The 13,084-nt window shown below is 44.2% G+C and overlaps 1 protein-coding gene across 1 annotated transcript in view; it reads right to left on the bottom strand.

Moving 5' to 3' along the window:
• LOC122809196 overlaps positions 1 to 13,084 on the bottom strand; it is a 640,703-nt gene that overhangs the window by 29,934 nt on the left and 597,685 nt on the right. The gene's annotated exons all lie outside the window — the stretch shown is intronic.

Below are 13,084 nucleotides of genomic sequence, written 5' to 3'. Positions count from 1 at the left end.
AGTGGGTAGTCAGTTTCTTGGGTGTGCCTCAAACCCTGGGCCTAAGGAACTTGGCTGTTTTCGAAAGAATGGTAGTCGTGAAAGATGACGTCAGTTTGTGTCAAGATTCGGTGGTGCAAAGTACTTCTTCAGAAGCCGGTGCCTGCTCAGCGGCTCTGGATCCATCCAAGGTAAAGACAACCGCAGGATCCTTAGATGAAGAAGAGTTATGCGGCATACCGGACTCCGAAAGGGTCTCGTACCAGCCTGCGAATCAACTGAAGCAGGCATCAGGGGCTGCAAAAGCGACTCACTGAGTACCAGAGGACTGACTACTAGCTTAATGGAGGTGTCATCAGAAGGTGTTTGGACCTGTGCGATCTGTCTCTGTCTTTATCTTTACGTTTTTTCAGAAGATCTGCTGTCGGATGGCTTATCAAAGCCATATTGGATTTCGAGGACTGTAAACAAAAACATCTGGCTACAAGAAGGGCCCGACGATGGATATTACTGGCATTAAAGCACAAAAGCTTGTCTTGGTCTGGGCCTAGACAAGTGACACAGTAAGAGTAGAAGTCTCGGTGTGGTACTTTCCACAGGCGAGACAATTATTAACTTTTTCTGACATCAGTTAGTGCAAGAAAAAAGGATCCCCAGTGGGTTACTTAGCTTTAGAAGACTTCACCTTCAGTTTAGAAATGAAAACTCAGTTGTGGCCGACTGGCACTCATGCAAACTGCTTCTGCTTTGGGCTCCATGGCAAGAAAGACTGATGTAATGGTGTCGGCTGCCTTACTTTATATCACTGATGACATGATGTCAGTCCTCAAGCGATAGCAACCGATGCAGAAATACTAAGTCTCTGGTATTTGGGCCAGCTGAGGGCTATCCTGGCAGGGATAACCCAAATGTGATGACTACAACAGTGAAACATGAAGAACATCCAATTTTACAAGGTAACTCTGCTGAAAAGTGGGTGTTCATGTTGACACCATGACAGTCTGAGTGTTGATATAAAATGCCTCATAAGCAGGTGCATGTACAGAACCACCAATATTACGGCTGCCATGCAAACAAGCACCCCACAGGCATATATGGCTGTAACTCCTTACATCAACAAAATCTGCCAAAAAGCTGACTGGAGGGTCTTCAGTCTTTCCAGAATTATGTCATTTTTGCAGACCAGGCTGCACAGACTGCACCCCAGCAGTATGACTCTGTGTGGAGAACTCATGTGCCTTTTACTGATTTACACTGATTCCCATGAAGTAAAGTAGAACAGTCTGCTTAGGAACCCAATTTTTCTTGAAGGGACAGAGGTAAACGGGCAGCTAGGTGTAAGCCACCCAGATAGGGGAATACTTTGAATCTGTGAGTCTTTGTTGAGCTGCTACTACTGTCATGCACTTTGTAAACACTCTGGAGGCTGCAGCATGACTGAAAAGAGAGGGTAAAGGCATTAAATCTGGTAGCGCTTGGCTCCTAACCTGAAGCACAGGACACTTCTTGACTTCAGATCAATCTTTGTGTGGAGGTGGGAGTCCAAAGTTTTAAGCAGCACATCCAGTCTCCTCTTCACAAAGAGCAACTGTTTGCACTGTAACCATATGAACTTCTGTTTGTGAACAAACTTGTCTTGGACACTTAGCTCAAGGATGGGTTTGAGGTTCTTTGCCTTTTTTTCCTTATATTTTCCAACCCTTTTCAACCTTTGGTATTCCCACTTAGCTTTCTTGCACATCCAAACACAAATTCACCAACTACAGTTTTTTGAACTCTCTAGAGAGGGCTTCCCCACTCCTAAGGAAGTTGACCCTGTGATACCCTATTGTTTAGCTCCAGGGAGTGAGGGATGCTGGGGGAGTTGCAGCTGTGCTGTCAGAGGCCAACATTCTTGTGGTGGTTGATCACTGTCCCTAGCTATGGCACAGGCTAGTGCAATAGCATCAGGCGGTAAATCTCTCCTCATTTTCTTTCCTGAAGTGATCTGAAAAGCTCCTGGTCACTGCCAGAGGCCAGCCAGGCATTGATTCGTATCCAAACCAGATTACTTCCGGTGCACAGAGGGATGAATCCCAAATTGCAACCCAGGCAACTGGGGTTTGATTATTGGCCTTGGCACAGAGGAGTCAGGTAGGCACAGAAGGGGAGGAGTGGAGGGGTGTGGTCTGCTTGCTTCTTCCAGGGTGGTGAGGAAGGACGCTAGTACTTGCTATGCACATTGAATGGTGTGGTTTCCCTGGTGAAGACCAAGAAATCAACCACTCATTCCTTGAGGGAAGGCAGTGCTGCCTGAGAAGAGACAGCCTTACAGAAATTATTGTTTGATATAGCCCATTGCATGTCTTCTTCCTGGCACTTTGCCAAGTGCAAGCAGGGAGCTATTGCTACAACAAAAGCATGAATCATCACTAATGGCTGTCAGCCCTCCTGGTTGACTTTCATCCTGCTGATGAGGAAAGAATGGCCCAGCTGGCTAGGAAAGGAGTGATGATCAACAGAGAAAGTGTGTGCAAAAAGCTGAAAAAAAAATAATACCGAAAACATCCACACAATACACAAATGTTAGCAGTAGAAGCTTCATCCTGCCCCCTGCGACCTCTATCAGAGGCCTGACTCTCTTCCAGAATGTGGGTTACCCATGGCAGTAAAGTACAGTTGTGTACACTTACCATAAATGTAGATGTTGGAGTATATTCACTGTTGCAGCCATCACCTGTGGGTTATCCCTGCTGTGGTAGCCCTCGGCTGGCCCGAATACCACAGTCAATGTTTTTCTGTGTCAGCTGCTGTCACCTGTAATCTGATGTCAGGTCATCAGTGCTATAAAGCAAGGCAGCCAATGCCATTACAGTTTTTCTTGTCCTAACCCATCAGAAGCACAATGAAATATGGTAAGGTGGTACTGGTGGCTAAAAGCCACCATGAGAAGCTTATGCCCCCCTAAGAAAAGAGGATATAAGGGGGAAGCAGGGAGGGAAAACAGGACTGCAACAGGGAATAGACTCGAACATCTACATTTATGGTAAGTGTACACAACCTTACTATGTTCTACATGTTTCACTGTCGCAGTCATCACATGCGGGAGGATTCCCAAAGCTGAGGAGAGGGGAGGAAGGATTAGTTAGAGACCTAGGAATGGGTCAGCATGCCCTGCAGAACTGCAGAGGCAAACCCTGCCCTAGCCTTAGAGAAAAGAGGTAAGTGGTAATGCTTTGTAAAGGTATGGACAGAGGTCTAGGTGGCAGCTTCCAAGATGTCCCTGGTGGGAACTCATCTGAAGAATGCTGTGGTAGTGGAGGGTGCCTTAGTGTAATGAGTATGAATGGACATAGGAGTTGGTTTCCCATGTAGTCTGTAGCAGAAATTGATAGTGTGATATCCACTTGGAAATCGTTTGCTTAGAAATGGGCTTACCCTCTGCCCCTATGGAAAAGCTGACAAGAAGCTGGTCTATTTTTCTGAAGGGTTTAGTATGGTCCAGGTAGTTCCTGAGCTGTCTGTGCACATCTAGTGAGTGCAGAATTCTTTCCCCCTTATTTTGAGGATTAGGAAAGAAGGCGGATAGATGTATGGCCTGGTTGGGGGTCACATCAGACACCACCTTGGGCATAAAGGAGGGGTTAGTCCTCAAATAGATCTTGTCTGCATGGAAAATGATGAAGGGCTTAATGGCCACGAGTGCCTGAAGTTCTAAAAACCTTCTGGCTGAGGTGATAACTAGTAGGAAAGCAGTCTTCCACGACAGGTATCTCATTTCTGCTGAAGCAGCAGGTTCGAATGGTGGTAAGGTTAGTTTTTCTAAAAAAAAAAATTCAGGTCCCACGCTAGTGTGGGTGGCCTTCTGGGAGATGTGACATTAGAAGCCCCTCTGAGGAATTGTTTAATCAAAGGATGTGAGAAGAGGGGCTGGTCTGTATCAAAATGAGCTGAAATGGCTGAAGCATGGATTTTAATAAAAGAGAAGGACAGGCCACTTTTGACTAACTCAGCTAGTAGTCCAGGATAAGAGCACTGGCAGGTTGTGAGGTACTGCCCCATCTGGACTGGCTCCAGGAGCAAAATGTTTTCCATTTCTCTGCGTAAGATTTTCTGTTGCTGGGCCTTCTAGCTTCTGTGATAATGTCTAGGACCTGTTTGCTTAACAGGGGCCCCTTGTTTACTTTTAAAGTATTAGCAAGGTGACAGTTTGAGAGTCTGCAAGTCTGGGTGCAGCAACCCCCCCCCCCACCTGGGTCAAGAGGTCTGAGGTCATGGGATGCTACCTGTGAGGCTGTATTGTCAGGCTGCGCAGTAAGGGGTACCGATGCTGTCTGGGCCAATCTGGAGCAATGAGGATGGCCTTTGGTCTCTCCTCCCTTATCTTGATCAGTACCTTGGGAATAAGAGGCAGAGGAGGGAATGCATACACAGAGGGAGTTCTAGGGGAAGGTCAAGGCATCCACCTTCCACACTAGGTGGTGATACTCCCTTTTCCAAAATTTCTTCAGGTGGTGGTTGAGGTGCGAAGCAAAGAGATCCACCTCCAGAGTTCCCCACTCCTGAATGACTTGCAAAAAGATTTTCATGTGAAGCTGCCATTCGTGGGGGTCCAGTAAGTTTCTGCTTAGGTGGTCTGGCAGGGTGTTGTTGATCCCTGGTAGGTATTGCGCAATTAGGTGTAATCCCATGGAGGAGGCTGTCAGCCAGAGGTTCATGGCTAGCCTGCACAGAGGATAAGATTGGATCCCTCCCTGTTTGTTGATATACCACATAACTGTGGTGTGGTCTGTTTTGATAAGGAGAATCCCTGGCCTGAGATGGGGTTTGAAGGATGTCAGAACCTTTTGCACTGCCATCATTTCCTTCTGATTGATCTGTAAGGGAAGTCGCTGGGCATTCCAAAGACCTTGGATGCACCTGCCTGCTAGGTGAGTGCCCCAAGCAAAGTCTGAGGTGTCGGTGGTGATGGTCTGCCTGGTAGGGCAGAGGATGACGTGAAGACCCTTGCTTTTGGTACAGGCCCCTGTTCACCAGAGAAACTTGGCCCTTATACAGGGGATTAGAGGGAGAGAGGTCTCTAGAGGCTGACAGTGCTGACACCAAGGTTCTTTAGATACCACAGAAGCTTCCTCATGTGAAGCCTGGCCAGAGGAATTAGAAGGATGCAAGATCCCAGGTACCCCAAGGCTTACAGGAACTTCCTCACAGTGAGGTGACTTCTGGAAGCCAGCTACATAGAGAGGCAGGAAGTTCTGCTTTTCTTGGGATAGGAAGGCCATTTGGGATGTGTGTCCAGCAGTGCATCCAAGAAAATGATCCTCCTGGAGGGTGTTTGGTTTGATTTCTTCTTGTTGATGGTGAAGCCTAGAGAAGTTAAGAGGGTTTTGACAAAGAGAAGGTCCTGGAGCAGCTTTTCTTTGTACTTTGCCTGAATGAGGCAGTCATCCAGATAAAGGTAAATCTGTATATTTCTCTGTCTGCAAAATGCTATGACCGGGGCTAAGCATTTGGTCAATACTCTGGGTGAGTAGATAAGGCAAAGGGTAGTGCAGAGAACTGAAAGTGTTGTGAGCCTGCTCTGAAGTGCAGGAATTTCCTGCAAGATTCCCTTACGGGGATGTGGAGGTAGGCATTTTTTAGGTCTAGGGTCACTAGCCAGGCAGTTTTCTATCAGCATAGGCAGCAGCTGCTGCAAAGTTAGCATTTTGAATTTGGTGGACCACCAGGGAGGTGTTCAAAATGGATAGATCCAGGATAGGGTGCCAAGTGCCCTCTTTTCGGGAACAAGGAACAGTCTGGAATAAAAGCCTTTGCCTGTTTGACCTGAGGGGACAGATTCTACTGTCCCCTGGGATATGACAGTATGGACCTGTTTCAATGCCTCTGCCCACTGATTTGGAGGAAAGTCTGGGTACCCTCTTGTAATTGGGAGTTCGTTAAAAGAGAATTTGTATCCCTGAAAAATGATCTTTAAGACCCATTGGTCCTTTGTTACAGAAAGCCAATTTTCTTTGCAAAGGCACAGCCTTCCTCCTAGCTTTTGGTGAGTGAAAGGAAGGCAGAGGGGGAGAGGGAGTCATTGAGAGTTCTTGCCATAGAATGATGGTTTATAACTCCCTGCCTTTTGAGCAGAAGTGGTCCACAGTTTGTTCTCTGCTGCCCCTGGGATAGGGGCCTGGGTGGCCTTTCCCTGCGGGGCTTACCTTGGCCCTGTCTGCTAGGTGCAAGGAAGGACCAGTGCTTAGAGGGAAAGTTCCTGCTGAACCTGGGAGGTTGAACTTGAAAGAAATCTTTTTTGCATAGATTTTGCTTTGTCTTCCATCTTTTTAAGCACCTCCTCTGCTTTTACTCCAAACAAGCGGTCCTTATCCAGGGATGCATCAATTAATTTAGACTTGACATGATCAGGGAGAGGTTGTTCCTTCAACCATGCATGTCTCCTAATGACAGATCCTGACACTGCTTCCCTGCTTTAGGCTTCTAGGGCATCATATCCACAGTGTAATGAGTGTTTGGCACCTTGACAAGTGAAGTGCCGTAAACCTGCTACCGCTTTCAAATTGGCACAGTCAGGAAAGGTTGAATTCTTTTGTTTTAATAGTTCCAAAGTGTGTTGTTGATATTTTAGCATATGGAACTGACAGCTGAGTGCTCTGATAGCTAAGGTTGCAGAGGTGTATACTGTTTTACCCCATCTGTCCAGAGCTCTGGAATCCTTGTCAGAAGGAATAGGATTCTTGGCAGAACTAGTCTTAGCTCCTTTAGGTCCCTGTGTAATGACCTCTGGTTCTGCAGCAGGATTTCTGTACAAGTATTTGTGAAAATCAGCTACTCTGTAATACCTGTCAGGTTTACTGGAAGCAGGTGGGAGGGCATCAGAGGCTAAGCTGGATTCATGGAAAACATCACCACCACTTCTAAAATAGGGGGGATGGCCAGAGGTCTGTGCTGGGGCAGGTCCAGAAACACTCTTAGTCTTTTCTTAGACTGGGGGAAATCCTGTGATTCCCACTAGAAATGTTCCCTGAGGGTGTGAAGGGTTTCCCCAAAGGAAAGGTCCTCTGGTGGGGAGGCAGAAGGAATGGGTTCCTCTGCATCTGAATCCTCATAAGCAGTCAGAGGTTGTTGGCCCTCTTCAAAATCTGAATAATCAGAGTTCTCAGAATCCTGTTCTGTCATAATTTCAAGAGAAGGGTGTCTTTTCCTTTTAGAAGTTGTGGCCTGACTACCCCTGATAAGAGAGAGATGACATCCCCCGCCATTTTAAGCATTTGTGCTTTTGGTGGTGGAGCAGGAGTAAGATGGTGGCTGGAGGCAGATTTTCTAGAGATGGCCTTACTTCTAGGCCAAAGAGTATCCATCAGTCTGAGAGAAATGGCAGTCGGATGAGAAGATGTCAGTTTTTGTCTAGATTCGGTAGTGCGAGAGGCCTCCTCAGAAGCCAGTGCCTGCGATGTGGCTCCAGACGCAACCAAGCTAGAGACAACCAAAGGCTCAGAAGACTAACAAGATTTCTGTGGCATACCGGACTCTGAAAGGGTCTCGGTAGAGGCCTGTGTAGATATCAAGTAGGGAATTAGGGCCTGCAAAATCACCTCACTGAATTCAGAAGAACTGACGACCTGCTTAGCGGTAGAGTTGTAGGAAGGCTTAGCCTAGTGTGGTCTGTCTCTATCTTTAACTCTGCATTTTTTCAGAATGTCCACGGATGGCTGGCTGATGGATGCTACTTCAGATTGTGAAGATGGAAGACGAAAATACCTGTCTACAATAAGAGCTCTATGCGAATGGTTCTTGTGTTAAAAAGGGCACAGAACCGATAATGGTGGACATCGTGGTCAGGGCCTAAACAAGTGATGCAGTATGAATGGAAGTCTCAGTGTGGGATCTGCTTACCACAGGTGAGACAACTGTTAACATTTTCGGACTTTGGTTAGTGCAAGAAAAAAGGATACCCAATGGGGTACTTAGTTTTAGACATTTTCAGCTGTAATTCAAACTCTGGTAGTGACCGACCGGGACACTTGCAAACTGCTTCTGCTATGGGCTCCACGGCAAGAAAGACTGACGCAATGGTGTTGGCTGCCTTGCTTTATAGCATTGATGACTTGATGTCTGACTACAGGCGACAGCAGGTGACGCAGAAAAACAGTAACTATGGTATTCGAGCCGGCTGAGGGCTACCACAGCAGGGATAACCTACAGGTGATGACTGCAACAGTGAAACATGAAGAACATCCTTTGTGCCATCAAGTTGGTCAGGTATTTTATCTTTTTGGGTACCAGAAGAAAAGCTTGAGTAGTAGTTTTGGCCTCTTTAATTTGGTGGGACCTCCTGGATGAGTCCATTTTGATGGAAAACCAATGTCTCCTGCCCTGTTTGTCTGATTTACTGAAGCATTTGGAAGACTTTTTCTTGTATCGGGATTATGATCAGGGGAATCTTGTAACCTTTGGATATTATTTTCCTTGCAGTCTTGTCTTTACTAATACTGAACCACTTTGGCCCATGGATCGATAATCTCTCCCAAACTGCCACCAGAGAAGAGTGGTCACTGAAGATTTCAGAGCCAAGACTATACATTGTGAACTAACCACTGCCAGCCAATTCACGGGAGAAAAGGGCCTATTCTGTGACTCTTGTTTTCACCACAATGATGAGACTGCTATCTGCCACAACTGAATAATGTCAATCTCTGACTCCTTTGGATTTTTCTAAATATCCATTAAGTTGACTGATGCTTCACTCCCTCAACTATTAGAGTTTTGTCCTAAATTTGTGTATATATTTTAGGTGCAGAAACAACTAATCTCCAAGCAGGAAGAGACCTATGAATGGAGCTTTCACAAAGGTCACGTTTGTATCTTCTGTAAAATTAGTTAACTTGAGCCAGGAGTGGTGGTGCACAGACATCGCTTCCAGTGTTCATCCACAACAATCATCAGTGTCATGTGTTACTTGTACCATATGATTCATCAATAAAGAGGACATGCTGGCAAGATTCATAATTTGTCTACTTGTTTTTCTCTGTGGAAAGTTCTTTGGAGGCCGGGCTATTTGTCTCATTATATTACCGTAAAAATAGACTATGTGTGAGCAAAGTAAATAAAAGTCCCATTATTCTTTCCTAAACAACATTATCTGGATAAACTTGTGTCTTTCGGCTTTTCCCGGTTAGGGGTCGCCACAGCAGAACTCCGGTCTAACTAAATTTTAGAATTTCATCACTAAGCAATGCTGTAACTGACACTGTCCTCATTCTAAACTACCAGGCATCACTATTGACGACAATCTCAGAATTTTATTTGCACATGAATAATACCATCAAACTGAGCCATCAAAAACTTGGCATGTTACACACAGTTAACAATTCCTAACCAACTCTTCTAAAGCTAAACTTGCCTCCAAATACCGCTTACCTTCCCTTCTTTATGCCTCCCCTATTGTAACTAATCTTAACTCCTCCCTGAAAACTAAACTAAGCCACTGCTACAACAAAACAGCAACATTTGCTACTGGTCAACCTCACAAGTCACATCACTGCCTATCTATTAAACTATTAACTGGCTTGAACTAACACTAACCACGAACCAGCTACTAATACTCAACAACCCCTTAGTTTCTCCCACCACCTGCACCCTATTACAATACTATCTTTCTCATTGGGAACTACACTGTTCTGACAAACAACTCCTATCTATTTATAAACCACTGAGGTCAAGCAATCTGTCTCTACTCTTCCTGGAACAACTTGCCATTATCAGTTAGACAGGTCTCTTACCACCAAACCTTCAAGTCCCTCCTCAAAAAACATCTCTCCAAATCCAGGATTTGCTCGTGTTCTTCCTATCGTGTCTCAAACCCTCTAGCCACACTAATTTCCTACCCTTCAACCCTATACACCTATTCCTATCATACTGTTTACCATAATTTTACAACCTTGCAATCTAGTATTTTCTACCTTACTATTTTTTTTATTCTGTTTCTTTTTCCTCTCCTACCTCTAACAATCTAAACTCTTTGAATCACTGTAATTGTGACAATGTGTACTAATTAGAGTGATTAATCTCGTCAGAAAATCCTGTATCCAATTATGCATTTTTATAACTTTATGTCACTTATCTTCATACATCCTCATTATTCTTTGTCTTTTGTGAAGTTGTTTTTTTTTTTTTTTTCTCTGCCTATTTATGGAAACTTCTTAAAACCATGAAGCGCACAGTCAGAAATGGAGTAATAAACAAGAGTGGCTCAAACAACTGCAAACGACTCATAAACAGGTCAGAAAATATTTCCAGGTTCTTAAAATCATTTAAATGATTTTTCCCTCAATGACTAGAAAATGCAAAGCATTCCAAACAAATTACTGAATAAACAAAATGTTCAAAATTGCGACATACTGAAAAAAGTACTTGAAATAATTACGAAAACATCTGAAACAATATCAGAATCATATAAAATGTTCAAAAAAGAGAAAACAACTGTATTTCTTCACAATATACTACTGTTTCACATTAACTAAAGCTATTCAAAGTATCTAAAGTGTGCAAAGTGTTGGCAGTGTGTGCAGTATTACAGTACAGTCTTTTCAAAGAGTACAGTTAATTCAAAGACTCTGTTGTACAGCTGAACACAGACCTAATCAGCTTGTGTTTGATAATAACATTGCTGAAAACTGGAGAGTGTTTGAGCAAGAATATATTTTCAGACAGTCTGCTTTTTCTGATAAAGATGCAGATACAAAAGCATTTATTCTGCTCAATTTAGCTGGTTCAGAAGCCATTGATAGAGAACATTAATTTGTGTATGCACCTGCTGTTTATGCAGAGAAGGGGAAAGACTGCCATATTGTGATACAGGCTGAAACGTGGGAAGACTCGAGTGCTTAAAACATACATTTTGAGAAATGTGCAACTCTCAAATGAATATTATAGTGGAAAGGCACTATTTTACACAAGAGATCAAAAGCCTGGTGAAACTTTTGCAGCATATATAATGTGGCCCATTTAATTACTAAAGGGTTCGCATCTAGAAATAAAGAGGTTATAGTGCCCCTCTACTCGTCACTCATTAGACCCATCATAGAGTACAATGCCCCATTTAGAATGTACCTCGCAAGACACTTCCAGCAGCTGGAAAGACCACAAAAGTACCTCGCCAAGAGGATTACTGGCCTCAAACATATGTCCTATGCAGCCCAACTGAAAAAACTCCAGCTGTACTCAGTGGCATATCTCTTACTCAGATGTGATCTCTGCCTGACTTACAAAGCCATGTCCAACTCAGAATTGATGGACATGCTCTACCTAAAGAAATCCAAGTCACTGTGAGCCACGCGCTCTAGTGAGCTAAACCTCGTCACAACAATAAATAGAACATGCTGGAGGGATAGATTCCTGTCACAGAGACTCCCCCATGCTTTGGAACAAAATTCCAAATTACATCAGGCAGAGACCCTCACTAACACTCTTCAAGACAAACCTTGATGAGTGAATGGATAACAGAAAATACACCCCTGGGATCACTTCATTGGCTCTGCTTAACACAGGATCAGTTAATTAATCAATGGGGCGGCGAAAGTCGACACACTCTGGCTAGGCTTATAAATGCCCTTGGGCAGATAGCCTAATACCTACCTATGAACCTACATATAACTGACTTGAGAAACAAGTGAAAAACGTGCAGATTTGGTGATCTGAGAGATGAGTTGATAAAAGACAAGCTTGTGTGTGGTGTTACTAATGATGCAGTGAGAAAGATTTTGCTTTGAGACAGTGATTTAACTTTAAGCAAAAACACAGAGATTTGTCAGATATACGATCTTACAGAAAAGTACACGAATATACTTATGAACGATAAGAACATGCTTGCAGCTTCTTCCAGCACGAATGTTGATAGTATGCTGTACACTACGGCTGACATTTGGACCCATCAGAATTGTAGTTTCTTTGGTCTCACTGCCCACTGGATCGACTGTGACAGACTTCAAAGAAAGTAAGCTGCTTTGTCATGCTGCAGATTACAGGGAAGGCATACATATGATCTCATAGCATCAACTCTTGACAGCATTCCCATCAAGTATAAGATAGATCAAACGATGAGTGCAACAATTACTGACAATGGCAGCAATTTTGTAAAGGCTTTCATTTTCTTCTCAGAATGTGAGAGATCTGAGACTACAAGCATTCTATCTCAAGATGAGAATTACGATAGTAAAGTGATTTACAACAGTGTGACAGCCATGCTGAGTCAGTCACGGCAAAACAAGAACACCTATTCACTGCCTCCCCATCTGAGGTGTGCAGCACACACATTGAATCTAGTTGCCATGCAAGATGCTGAATCTGCTTGTAATGATGCACAGTATAAAAAGATCATGTGAACCACCATGGCCAAATGTTATGCTGCTTGGAACAAGACTAGTCACAGCACCCAAGCTGCTGAGGTGGTTCACAATAAGTGTGATCTGGCATTGATTATTCCCAATGCAACACAATGGAATCCCACTTTCTACGCGATGGAGAGAATTCACCTCTTTGCAACTCAGGGTGAAGGCTTGCTGAATGAGATATGTGAACAGATTGGAATCGTCATATTCATGCCTGCAGAAATTACCTTTGTTGCTGAGTTTGGGCAAGCAATGCAGCCCCTGGCATTGGCACTGAACATCCTGCAGTCAGAGCTGAAAAGTTTCATGGGAATCCTGATCCCCACCATTATGTGCCTGAAAAACAAGTTGTCCGAAGTCAGGCAGTCTGTGAAGCTTGTTGTGCTGCTAGTTGATGCTCTTCTTAAAGGCATTGAGGCTCGGTTTAGTCCTCTTCTGGAGTATGAACAGCTCTTCTAGCTAGCATAGTGGATCCACAGTACCATTTGCAATGGATGCACACTGAAGAGCAGAAAACTGCAGAGGCAAGGCTCTGGTCTTTGATGCCATGCAGAAACTGGATGAACCTGCACATGGGTCATCTTAAGCTTCTGCATTGACTGCCGAAGACAGCCTCTTCAGCTTCAAAGAGTCAAAGCCAGCCAATGTCAGCATATCTTCTCAGATGGACATGTATCTGTCTGACCCTTCCAGAGAAATATCTTCTCTCAACAATTACCCTATAGTCAAAAAGA

Source organism: Protopterus annectens, chromosome 8.part0, assembly GCF_019279795.1.
Source record: "Protopterus annectens isolate FY-2018-M chromosome 8.part0, PAN1.0, whole genome shotgun sequence".
In the NCBI taxonomy this organism is placed as follows: Eukaryota; Metazoa; Chordata; order Ceratodontiformes; family Protopteridae; genus Protopterus; species Protopterus annectens.
The sequence above is the reverse complement of the archived record's forward strand: the minus strand, read 5'-3'. Positions and strand labels throughout refer to the sequence as shown.